The sequence below is a fragment of the Rattus rattus genome, chromosome 1 (assembly GCF_011064425.1).
Source record: "Rattus rattus isolate New Zealand chromosome 1, Rrattus_CSIRO_v1, whole genome shotgun sequence".
NCBI classification, from domain to species: Eukaryota; Metazoa; Chordata; class Mammalia; order Rodentia; family Muridae; genus Rattus; species Rattus rattus.
In genome coordinates this window covers 3,430,957-3,443,369 of record NC_046154.1, presented here as the reverse complement: position 1 = coordinate 3,443,369, position 12,413 = coordinate 3,430,957, and positions in this window count along the sequence as shown.

Genomic DNA, 12,413 nt, shown 5'->3' with positions numbered 1-12,413 from the left:
GGCCATCCAGGAAGGGATGTGTTTATGTGCGGTTGGTTTTGGTAACAACAGTCTTGTTATGTAGGCTAGGCTGGTTTGCAACTCATTGTGTGGCTCAGGCCGGTTAGGAAGTTCTGATCTAACCGCTACACCTCCTGAGTACTGGGATTACAGGAAGCTTTTTATAAAACTAGAGCTTTGGAGTTTAAGTCATATGAGGTCCAGGGCCCTGGGCTTAGCTCTAAACGAGTAGAGACTATGTTGTTTTTTTTTTTTTTTTTTTTTTGGTAGTATTCTGAGTGCCAAACTCCGTAGACATTTTGAATGAATGTAAAACTGTGATTTTTAGAGAGATTAACTGGTCAGAAAAAAAAAGTAGGGTTTGTTTTACTGATTGAATTTGATCTTGGGGGAAATTCAAATTACAAGGCATTTCATATCTGTTGAATGAGATGAAATAAAGTGGTTTGATTGTGAGAGTGTAGCTATCCACTAGAGCCTTCCCAGGCTTTTCCTGTCACCTTTTCCTGACTAGCTAAGAGTTCGTGTTTCTTTTGGCTGTACAGATGATTAGAAGCATTGTTGTTTGTGGTCTCTCTGATGGCAGTGTTTCCCCCAGCTGCTGGCAAATGGAACTGCTTTGGGTTGTTCTAGTCTTCTGTCTCATTAAATCTGCACTAACCCCAAATAGGATTTGGTTATTTCCGGGGATTATGAGAGATACAGTTTTTCTTTTTTAGTGGTTGGTTTTTCATTAATGAGAATTTTGCTTTGGTTTTAGGGAAGCATTTTCTGTCAGCAGCTGGGAGTCTATTTATTCCTTTAGATCCCTGCTGCCAAGTAGCAGGATTTGAGAGAGGTTGGGATTGGAAATGCCTCTTGGATAGTTTATTAATTCTCAGCTGCCACACCAGACAGAGCTAGACCTTATGAAAGACTCTTCAGGCAGGAGCACAAGTAAATCAGAAGTTATTTATCTGTATTTAACTGGAAAAAGAGCCGCGGCTGTTCTTACTTGCTTTAATGTCAGTCAGCTTTCATTGTCTGGAAATTCTGCTATTTAAACTGTTGCTGTCTATCTGTCTCTCCCCAGCCTCAATCTCAGAGTCGGTCCTCCTACCTCCCAATTCTGAGATTGCAGGTTTGTGATTCCATGCCTGGTTTGCTTCTCATTTGTTTGCTGGGGTTTGGACTCAGTGCCCCTGGCATTAAGCATGTGCTTAACCACTGATCTATACCCTGAGCTCCTTTTTGTTTTTATGGTGGGTGGTGGGCAGAGACCCACTTTGTTGCCCAGGCTGGCCTTGGCCATTTGAGTCAGTGGATTGCCCGTGTGAGATATTATACCTGGCAAAAGCTAAATCTTCTTGATGTACATATATGTATGTATAGATAGTGTCACTGACATCAGACACACCAGAAGAGGGCATCAGATTGCATTACAGATGGTTGTGAGCCACCATGTGGTTGCTGGGAATTGAACTCAGGACCTTTGGAAGAGCAGTCAGTGCTCTTAACCACTGAGCCATCTCTCCAGCCCCTAAATCTTCTATAGAGGCATTCCTTGTATTATATTTTAACAACAGCTGGAATTTGTTTTGTTGATGTTCTGGGTTTTGTTTTTCTTTGTTTGTTTGAGATAATGTCTCTTTTGTAGTCCATTAATAGCCCATAACTCATTATGTAGCTCAGGCTGGTCTTGAACTGGTGATGATTGTCCTGCTTTAGTTTCCTAAAGACTGGGATTCGCCATACCTGGTCGTACACACATTTAATTCCAGAATTTGGGAGGCAGAGGTAGAGGCAAAGGCAGAGGCAAGCAGGTCTCTGAGTTTCAGGACAGCCTGGTCTACATAATGAGCTCCAGGCAAGCCATTGCTACATAGTGAGACATTGTCTCAAAATAAGCCAACAAAACCAAAACAACTCCACAAGTAAGTCTGGATTTACAGATGTGTGCCACCACTGCCTCTAGCTGGGATTAGGATGCTATTCATAGCCAGAAAGCAGTCTATTTAGTGATACTGTTTAATAACTCAACTTCAATTCATCTTGGAGTGCAATTGGATTAGAAACCTTTTCAGCCTGATATGATGCCTTTACTGACAGCACTTGAAAGGCCCAGGCAATCAGATCTCTGAGTTTGAGGCTACCTTGGTCTACATAGCAAGTTTCAGGACAGCCAAAGCTACACAGAAAAAAATAAATGAAAAGGAAAGAAAGAAAGAAAGAAAGAAAAACCTTTTTCATGATGTTTTAAGTTCAAATAGTAGTTAACTTGATATATAAGTTGGTAAATTGTGTTTCTTTTTTGTTTTGCCTTTAACTTTGTCAATCCATCTGTCCGTCCATCCATCCATGCATCTCTCTATCTGAGACAGTCTCATATACCCTTGAACTCCTGGTGCTCCAGCCTTTAACCCCTAAGGCTAGCCAAGTTGGTTTTAAGAACCCTCAAATCTTCTAGAGTTTATTTCAATGCTGTAACTATCAATCATGCCTTATTTCCCCCAGGTTAAAGGCTCTCAGTATCTTGACTCCACTGTGCTCACTCAGATGCTTCTTTCTAGCATTTTATTATGTTAACGTGCGTATGGATGTTTCGCCTGCCTTTATGTTTGTGAACCACATTGTGCCTGATGCCCTCAGAGACCAGAAGAGGCCTTGGATTTCCTGGAGTTACAGATGGCTGTAAATCACTGGGTGGATACTGGGAATCAGACCCTGGTCCTTCGGAAGGGTATCCAGTGCTCTTAACTGATGGGCTATCTCCTCAGTCCCTCAAATTATTTATTTAGTGTATAGACTCATAGCTTTTGTAGAGATTAGAGGACAACCAGCTGGCCTCAGTTCTTTCCATTTCACCTGTGGGTTCTGGAGCTGGAAATCTGGTTGTTAATCCTTGGCAGCAAGTGCCTTTGCATATACTAAGCCAGGCTGGCCCCAGCTCTCCTTTTTCATTCATTCATTCATTCATTCATTCATACATACATACATACTCTAAGTATTTATTTAGGATTTATTAAGGATTTGTTTGTTTGTTCATTTGTTTGTTTTTTAGACACAGGGTTTCTCTGTATAGCCCTGGCTGTTCTGCAACTCTGTAGACCAGGCTGACCTCTAACGCAGATCTGTCTGCCTGTCTGGGATTAAAGGCAAGGCATGCACCACTACTGTCCGGCCACAAAGATTTATTTTCAGTTATGTGTATATGTTCATGTCTGTGTGTGAGACAGACCTGCGTTCACCTGTAAATACATGTGTTCCCAGAGTCCAAAAGCAACAGATGCCCCGGAGCTTGAGTTACAGGAGGGTGAGACACCCTGGGTCTCAGGTCCTCTGTAAGCACTACAGTGTGTGCTGTCAACTGCCCTACTATCTCTAGAGAGATGACACATTTGCCTTGCTCTTTAACACTAACTTGGTTCATTCTTGTATCTGCTTTGCTTTGAGCTTGTATCCACTCAAGGACTTATATTTTCTATTTATCTAAAATATATCCTTCCTTTCACAGTTTAAAGTCTACCTCTGTTGTTGAAAACTTCCTCAGTGACCTTCTTCTCTTTCAGTCTTTAGGTAACTTGTCTGGACAGTGGCACTAATTTGGCAGTGAGTCATATACACTGCCCTTGGTCTAGCATTGTTACATTTAAGGTGACCTGGACAGAGGAGACAACAATGGTCAGATCAAACTGGATTTGTCTTGAATTGGAATAGTCCCTTGTAAGAGTCACATTGAAAAATTCGATTGAGAAGCTGGAGAGATGACTCAGTGGTTAAGAGTATTAAGTGCTCTTGTAAAGGACCGGAGTTCAATTTTCAGCATCCACATGGCAGCTTACAACTATCTGTAACTCCAGGGGTTCTAGTGCCCTTTCCTGGCCTCTGCGGGCTCCAGGTGTTCATGTGATGCACAGACATACATGAGGACAGACACTGATACACAAAAAATAAAAATAAATCTTAAAAAAGAAACAACTAGATTGAGGGGGTTATCATTATTATTGAAGAGGAAATTGGTTAGACTACTAGACAGTATTGAAACCATTGGGAGAACATGGGAGGTTTAATTCTGAGTAGATTCAAGGGGAAGGGTCATAATAATGAAAATGTTTAAAAGTTTTTCTACATCACATTGTCAATAAAAGGATAGAACTGGGATAAGTGGTTTAAATTACAGGATTTTATCCGGTGGTGGCTCATTTCTGTAATTCTGTCACTTGAGAAGAGACAAAAAGATCAAGGCAAGGCACCAGGCAACATAATGGCTTCTTAAAAACGGAAGTCCAGCTGGGCAGTGATGGTGCATATCTTGCTTTTAATTCAGCACTTGGGAGGCAGAGGCAGGAGGATCTCTGAGTTCGAGGGCAGCCTGGTCTACAGCCTGAGTTAGTTCCAGGACAGCTAGGGCTACACAGAGAGACCCTGTCTTGAAAAAGCAAAAAAAAAAAAAAACCCCAAAGCAACAACAAAGAGTTCTCTTAGATTTGTGCAGATCTCTGTGAGTTCAAAGCCAGCCTGGTTTACATAGTGAGTTCCAGGGCTCTGGGCTTTGTAGAGAGATCATGTCTTAAAAACAAACCACACAAATTCTGTATTTCTTTAATATGCTTTGATACAAGTTTACTCAAAGTGATGATGCTATTTTGTTTGTATTGTTGTCAGATCTATGTAAGAGCAACCACAGGAACCCAAATCAGAACTTTCTAGCTTTCATTGTCTTGGTCTTCATGACTAACTGCCTGTATGTTACAAGCATTTTGAGAATTGGGCTTTTTATTCTTCTTTGTAATTTTCATTATTGATTAACAGCATTTCAATAACTGGATCCCAATCCCAATTTGGTCCTTAAATGACCACCTTTCACTTGGCAGAGGCTGTGGTGGCATACATCTATAGTCCTAGCATTTGGAGGTGGTAAAGGAGGATCAGTAATTCAGTGCTGGCCTGAACTACATGAAAACCTGCTTCAACAAGAAAAAGAAGATGATAGTAGTGGCACATGCCTGTAACTCCAATATCCTGGAGGCTGAGGCAGGAGGATCACTGTGAGTTCAAGGCTAGCCTGTGCTCCACAACGAGACCCCTTTAAAAAGAGTCTTGAAAAATTTTTTTTTTTTCTTTTTTTCGGAGCTGGGGACCGAACCCAGGGCCTTGCGCTTCCTAGGCAAGCGCTCTACCGAGTCTTGAAAATTTAAAAAGTAATATATTCATCGTGTGTATAACCATAAGGAAATCCTGAATTCAGTCCCCAGCACTGAGCCCGCAATCGGTCCCTGAAAGTAAGGAAGTAATAAATGCTAATATGTTAATAATTATCAAATTTTGAGATGATGCAGAAAAGTGTAGGGAGAATAAAAATCTTTATGGTTTTTCCACTACCACTGAAAGTCATTTTATTTTTAATTCGTTGCCTTTGTGTGTATGTTGAGAACTGAACCCAAGGCCCAGCACCTGTTAAGCATGTGCTGTGCCTCTGAGCTGCACCTGAAACCCTGTTCCGTTTTTACAAGATAATTAGTATGCATGGTAAAGAATTTCAGACAGTTGAACGTGAAGTGAAAGGAGAATGCTTCTTGTTATTCTTTTTTTGTCAGTCTTTATTTTCACTTCTTAGTAATAATTACTGTTTTCTGCTTTCTCAATAGTCTAGAAATTTTCATAATGTGAATACATCTCACATATAGGCATACATAGATGGTATTGTTTAGCCCAGGTACACTTCACACTTGCTTTCTATCTAAGAGTGACCTTGAACTCCTGATCCTCCTGCTTCTGCCTCTCAAGTGGTGTCATTATGGCAGCTCTATATGGATATATAGGTTATATATAATTTAATGTACACAGTATTCCATATTTGAAGATGGGGCCTCATGCATGCTAGGTAAGATCTCTACCACTAAGCTACGTCTTCAGCCAATATTGTCTCTCATCTTTTAAAAGTTAATTCCTTTTTAAGTTGTTTTCTTTTTAGACTATGTGAGTCATGAATATAAATAATTTTTTGACACAGGTCACTATGTAGTCCTGGCTGGCCTGAAATTCTCCTATGTAGACTGGGTTGGCCTTGTGGGGATCCTGTTGATAGGTAGACTTATAGGCAGATGCTACCACATCCAGCTCACCTGATCTTCTAAGTGTCCCGAGAGCATTCCACTGTGCATGTTCTTACTTTAAACAGTTTAAATACTGGTGGATATTTAGGATTTTAAATTTTCTTATCACAGAGCTACAGCTTGTGGCACTTTTGTTAGGTTTTGTAGCTCTGCAGTCAGAATTTCACACGGATCTCCTGTGTGGTTTGCTGGTTGCAGGTTTTCTTGGTGTAATAATTATACTCAAGTGGATCCAATAGGAAGTGAAATGGCTCAGTGCTTAGATGAGCATCTTCTACTAGAGGCAAGCCTTTCATGAGCAGGTAGTACTTTATGCCTATCAAAAGGACCAAAGAGGACTGGCAAGATGGGTTTGGTCAGTGGGTAGAAGCACACGCCATCAAGCATGATTGATGCTGAGAATGGACTCTGCAGGTTGAACTCTAACCTCCACATGTGCACTGTGGCATGTGTACCTCACCCCCTCACCCCTGCCCCCCCCGCCATGAAAACAAATATAATAAAATTTAAAAAATGGACTCTTCTAAGTTTGACTTCTTTTACATATTCTTTTCTGTTTTAAAAATAATTTAAAAAGATTTATTATTTTTACATGTATGTATATGTGCCTACATGAGATATTACGTTATATGTGTGCAGCTCGAGGAGACCAGATGAGCACATCAGACCCCTGGAACTGGAGTTAAGGTTGTTGTGAGCCACCATGTAGTGCTGGGAACTAAACCCCTGTCCTCTGCAGTAAGCACCACTGAGCCATTTCTTCAGTCTCTGTTTCTTTAAAAAAATACATATACATATAATATGCATATGCATATACACACATACATAAATACATATATATATATGCTTTTAAAATGGGCAACATGTGCCCTATAGAGCATCTGTATTAGCTCTGTCTCAAATACACAAAATAGACAGATAAATAAATGCTTTTAAATGTTGGGGTTGGTTGTAACTCAGTGACAAAGTTCCTGCTTGTTTTCGAATGTTCCTGGGGTCATCCTTGAAGTACATTTTTTCCCTGTGTTGCATATGTACTGCTTCCATTTTTAAAGTAAAACAAAGCAATGTTTCTAGTAATGTTAAATGCACAGAGTTGATTTGTGTTGTGACTTCCCCTTAAATAGCTTATGATTTATTGTCACTAATTAGTCATCCAGTTAACCTAAGGCTCTAGATGGGAAACTTGTAGAAGGTTAACTTTGATGCCTCAAGTATTTATAGGCCCAAAGATACATTTTTGTTTTCCAGCCACTCTGGCTAGTATAAATGATCTTAATGTTTCTAGGCCTAAGGATAAGATTGACAAAACATTTCTCTTATTTTCCCTGTATGTTCTAGTTATCTACATCATCTAATTTCCTGTGTATTTCCATCACATTGGGATTCTGGTAATCCCTTTTCTTGCAAACAAAGTTGTTACTGGATTCCTTTTACTTAACTAAGGCTCCAGGAAGTTGATCGTGCCTCGTCCTTCCCAGGCACCAGGCAGCAGTGAAGGAGGAAAGGACAACTTCCTCTAATATGACTTGTGTCATAAACTCTGTGTAAGCAGTACATTCTCTAATTTCTTAGGTTGGTTTGTTTGCTTGTTTTGTGATAATATCGTGTTCTTGAGGCTAGTCCAAAAGTCCTGGTCTCCTGTCTCCAGTTTTCAAATATTGGGATTCTAGGTGTGTGTGTCACAACTTTGGCTTAATTTCTTAGTTTCTAAAAGTGTGGCTTGACTAAGATTTTGGTTCTTAGGCAAAGATGTGTGTAAGATGCCTTCCAAACCTAAAGAATCTTATACTTGCTGAATTCTTAAGTCCTCTCCATCTGTGCTGTATGTTTCAGACTTTGCTATGAGTTTGTTTAAAGTTTGGGCTGTGAATCATTTGTAAATATTTGTTGAGCACCATCTCAGTGCTTGCTTATGATACAAATTTATATTAGATAAGAGGCCATAGATTCTACCTGGGTTTTAAAAATGCATCCCTAGCTGAGTGTGGTAGTTAATGCCAAGAGACAAAGGCAGGAAGACCAAGGACTGCCTAAAGGACACAGCAAGATCCTACCTCAGAACAAAAGCTAGGACCTTGGAGATGGCTCAGAGGGTAAAAGTGCCTGCTGTACAAGCCTGATGACCATGCTTCTGCAGTTGATCCCTGCCTGGAACCTGTGGTAGAAACAGAACTGAGTCCCAAAGCTGTCCCCTTCCACGTGTATGCTTCGCACACATACACACCAGTAATAAATAAAATAAAAAGTAAAATAAACATTTAAAGATTTATTTATTTATTTTGTATATGAGTATACTGTAGCTGTCTTCAGACACACCAGAAGAGGGCATCAGATCCCATTACAGATGGTTGTGAGCCACCATGTGGTTGCTGGGATTTGAATTCAGGACCTCTGGAAGAGCAGTCGGTGCTCTTAACTACTGAGCCATCTCTCCAGCCCTAAAATAAACATTTAAAAAGATGAAGTTGTCTTCATAAAATTGAAAGGCTGCAATTAGGACTATCAAATCTGAGCTAGGATAAGTAAAACAATGTACATTCCCATGTAGTAAGGAAATTACTGTACTGTCTTTCAGAAGCTTGTCTTGTGACGTTTTCAGTGCTGAAGGTTGAACCCAGGTCCTTACACTTGCTAGGCCAAGTGCTCTGTTATTAAGCTGAATCTCCAACCCCCTTTCTTCTGGATTATACAGACACAACCCCTCTAAGTTTGGGAGGCATTGGCCAGATGCTTCACTTAGTGCATGTAAGAGTCGTGCACTGTGCTGTATCTCACTGTGTGGCCATACCATGGTTTTTTGAATGTATTTATTACCCTGGTGACAGTGTAGATTGGATGAAGTGTGCAAGTGACTGAAGATAGTCAAGTTATAACAGGAGTGATTTAGGTTGACAGTAAGGTTTTTCCCTCTCTCACCGTGTTGCCCAGTATCATCCAGGATTTTCACTTGTCTGCTTCAGCCTCAAGAGTACTGGAATTATAGTTGAGGATCTGAATACTCACTCACTCACTCACTAACTCACTCTCTCACTCACCCACTTATTTATTTATTTATTTATTTATTTATTTATTTATTTATTTATTTATTTATATGATTCTGTACATTGAACCCAGAAACTCACACAGTGCTGCTGCATGTTTTATCAAGTTCTACCCCAATCCGATCTAAACTTTAAAAAAAAATGTGTTTTATGTGTGTGAGTATGCAGATGCTAGTCATGGTGTGTGTGTGTGTGTGTGTGTGTGTGTGTGTGTGTGTGTGTGTGTGTAGGTCTGAGGACAACTTTCAGGCGTTGGCTCCCTCCTTCTGTCAGGGATCCCGGGGTTCTTGTTTCTATCATACCAAGCCCATTATCCTCTCCTATCCTTCTCCTGCTCCTGCTAATTCCCATAGCCTTCTTTCTACTTTCATGTTTTTGTGGTTGCTAGTCCATGAGTTTCATTAGGGTTGTTTACAGGAGCCCAGATACCTACCAGTGACTAAACTGTTGAAGAGAGCGCCCTGCCCCCCATACACTGCTAAATTTAAGAGCAAGGAGGAGTTGGGTGCTGGAAGTTCAAGAGTGAGGTAGTATGTCATACGGACTTCAGTGTTCCACCCTGCTTCCCAGCCTCTTGACTTTTTTTTTCTTTTTCAAATATTCTTTTGTCCCTTCTTCTGTGATATTCCTTGAGTCTTCAAGGAAGTAAAATGGATATCCTGTTTTTGGATTCAAGTAATTTATTCCTAGTACTTTGACCACTTCTGCATTTCTTCAACCACTGATAACTCTTGAAGAAAGAAGATCATATGGCCAAAGCTGACAGTTTCATGAATATATAGGAGTATGCATAGTTATTTAGAAGGCAATTTAACAGGCCCTTTTTTAACCTGAAAATTGTTTTTCTTCTTTCTTTCTTTTTTTGGACTGGGCCTTGTTAAATTGTGTAGGTTGTTCATGTTGGCCAACTTGTGGGACCTCCTGCTTCTTACATAATTGGGATTTGATTGATTGATTGATCAATTATTTATTTATTTATTTATTTATTTATTTGAAACAAGGTCTCACTGTGTAGCCCGGGTGTCTTGAACTCCTGAGCTTCCTGCCTCAGTCTCTTGAGTTGCTAGATTACAGCCCTGTTAATCCAGGTCTGGCTATATAATATTTCTTGAAGAGATTTGAACTACCATAGAAAAGCTGTGAAATCGATTACTCCCATCTCCTCCCTCCCATTTAGTCTTATGTTATTCGGATTGACCTCAAACTCAATAAGTAGCTGAGAATAGTCTTGAACTACTGATCTTTTTGTCTCCTCCTCCTCTAGTGCTTTAATTTAAAAAAAAAAAGGAGTTATTTTATTTATATGGGTGTTTTGGCTGCATGTGTGTCTGCACATAGAAGAGGGCATTTCATCTCATGGGACTACTGTTATAGGTGGTTGTGAGCCACCATGTGGCTGCTGGGAATTGAACTCAGGATCTCTGGAAGAGCAGTCAGTGTTCTTAACCACTGAGGCATCTCTCAGCCCCTATTTATTTATTTTTAAAAACAGGGTCTTACCGCATAGCTCTGCCTGAACTGGAACTTGCTTTGTAGGCAAGGCTGGGCTTGAATTCACAGAGATCTTCCTTCTTCTACCTTCCAAGTACTGAGATTGAAGGCATGTATCACCATATCCAAACCTGACTTATGCTTTTAAAAAAATTAATTTAGTGTGTGAGTGTGTTTGTGTGTATGTGTGTACATGCACATGAGTGTAGGTATGTGTGCATGTGGTTGAAGGGTAGAGATGATTCTCTGATGGTGTTTCTTAGGGCGGGCCACCTTATTTTCTGAGTTGCTTGCTGGTATCTGGGGTTCACTTATTAGGCTTGCCTAGCTGGCTACCAAGCCCCAGGGATTCTCTGCTTCTGCCTCCCCAGTACTGGGATGCATGTCATCATGCCTGGCTTTTCTATGTGGGTGCTGGGGATCAAATTCAAGTCCCTATGCTTATATGACAAGCACTTAACAGTTTGTCAGTGCTCTTAGAGACCAGATGAGGGTGTATGAGACTCTTTGGAGCTGGAGTTACTGTGGCTCCATCCCTTTGCAAGAACACAGCAAGCATTCTTAAATGCTGAGCCATCTTCCTAGGTTTACTTATGGTGATGCTGGAGATCACACACCTTGTTGTGTAAGAGCTCTACCACTGAGCTGTATTCCAGGACCCCTTCCCCTTCCTCTAGCTTCCTCTCCTGAAACTCAAATTCATTGTAATCCTCCTGTCGTAGCTTTTTAAGTACTAAGATTACAGGTGTGACCATACCTAGCTTTGTGAAGTTCACTGTTTTTCAGAGCTCTAAACAATTTTCCCTTTGTTTACGCTGTTTAGCTCTAGCTGTATGAGGAAGGCTCTTTAGCTAACTTTGTTGTTATGTTGTGATCCCTGCTTTGTTGTGATCCTTTCTGTGATTCCTGGGAAATGGAATATAGTTTAGTCACGAGGTGTTTTTTGTTGAGACCATATCCCATGTTAGCTTTAACTTATTCTTCAGCTAAGGATGACCTTGAACTCCTGATCTCCTCAGTGCTGTTATTATAGGCATGGACCAGCCACCATGCTGGTTATGCAGCATTCAGGATTGAACTCCAAGCTGCATGTGTTCTAGGTGATTACCGTAGCAACTGATATACATCCCTACCCTCAAGTTAAGTTTATGTTTAACTTAATAACAACTGAATTTATTCTTTACTGACAAATCAATATTCTTTCTCAAGTCTCCGAAAGCAACTCTCCTGGTTAGCTTTAGCTGTCAACTTGACACAGCCCAGGGTTATCTGAGAGTCTCAATTCAGGGATTGCCTTGATCAAATTACCTGTGTGCCAGTCTGTGTTACATTTTCTTTATTGTCAAGGGCACAGCCCACTGAGGCAGATACTATCCATAGGCAGAGGCTTCTGGGCTGGCTAAGAGAGCTAGCTGAGCAGATACTAGAGAACAGGCTACTAAGTAGCCTACCTCTGTGGTCTCTGCTTCACTTTTTCCCAGTTTTTCTCAAAAGCTGTTCTGTGACCTAGAAACTAAGAGGGAAAAAACCCCCTCCCCAAGTTGCTTTCAGTCCAAGTGAATTGTCACAGTAACAGAAAATCTAACTGGAACAGCAGCTATCTACCGGATGTGTAGGCAGGTCTATAGATCAAAGGAAAAGGATACATAAGGGCTTCTGTTTTCCTGCTGGTGAGTTCCACAGCGATTAAAAAAAAAAAAAAAAAAAAGAAAGCTTGGTAAAAATTCAACAGTTCGGGGTTGGGGATTTAGCTCAGTGGTAGAGCGCAAGGCCCTGGGTTCGG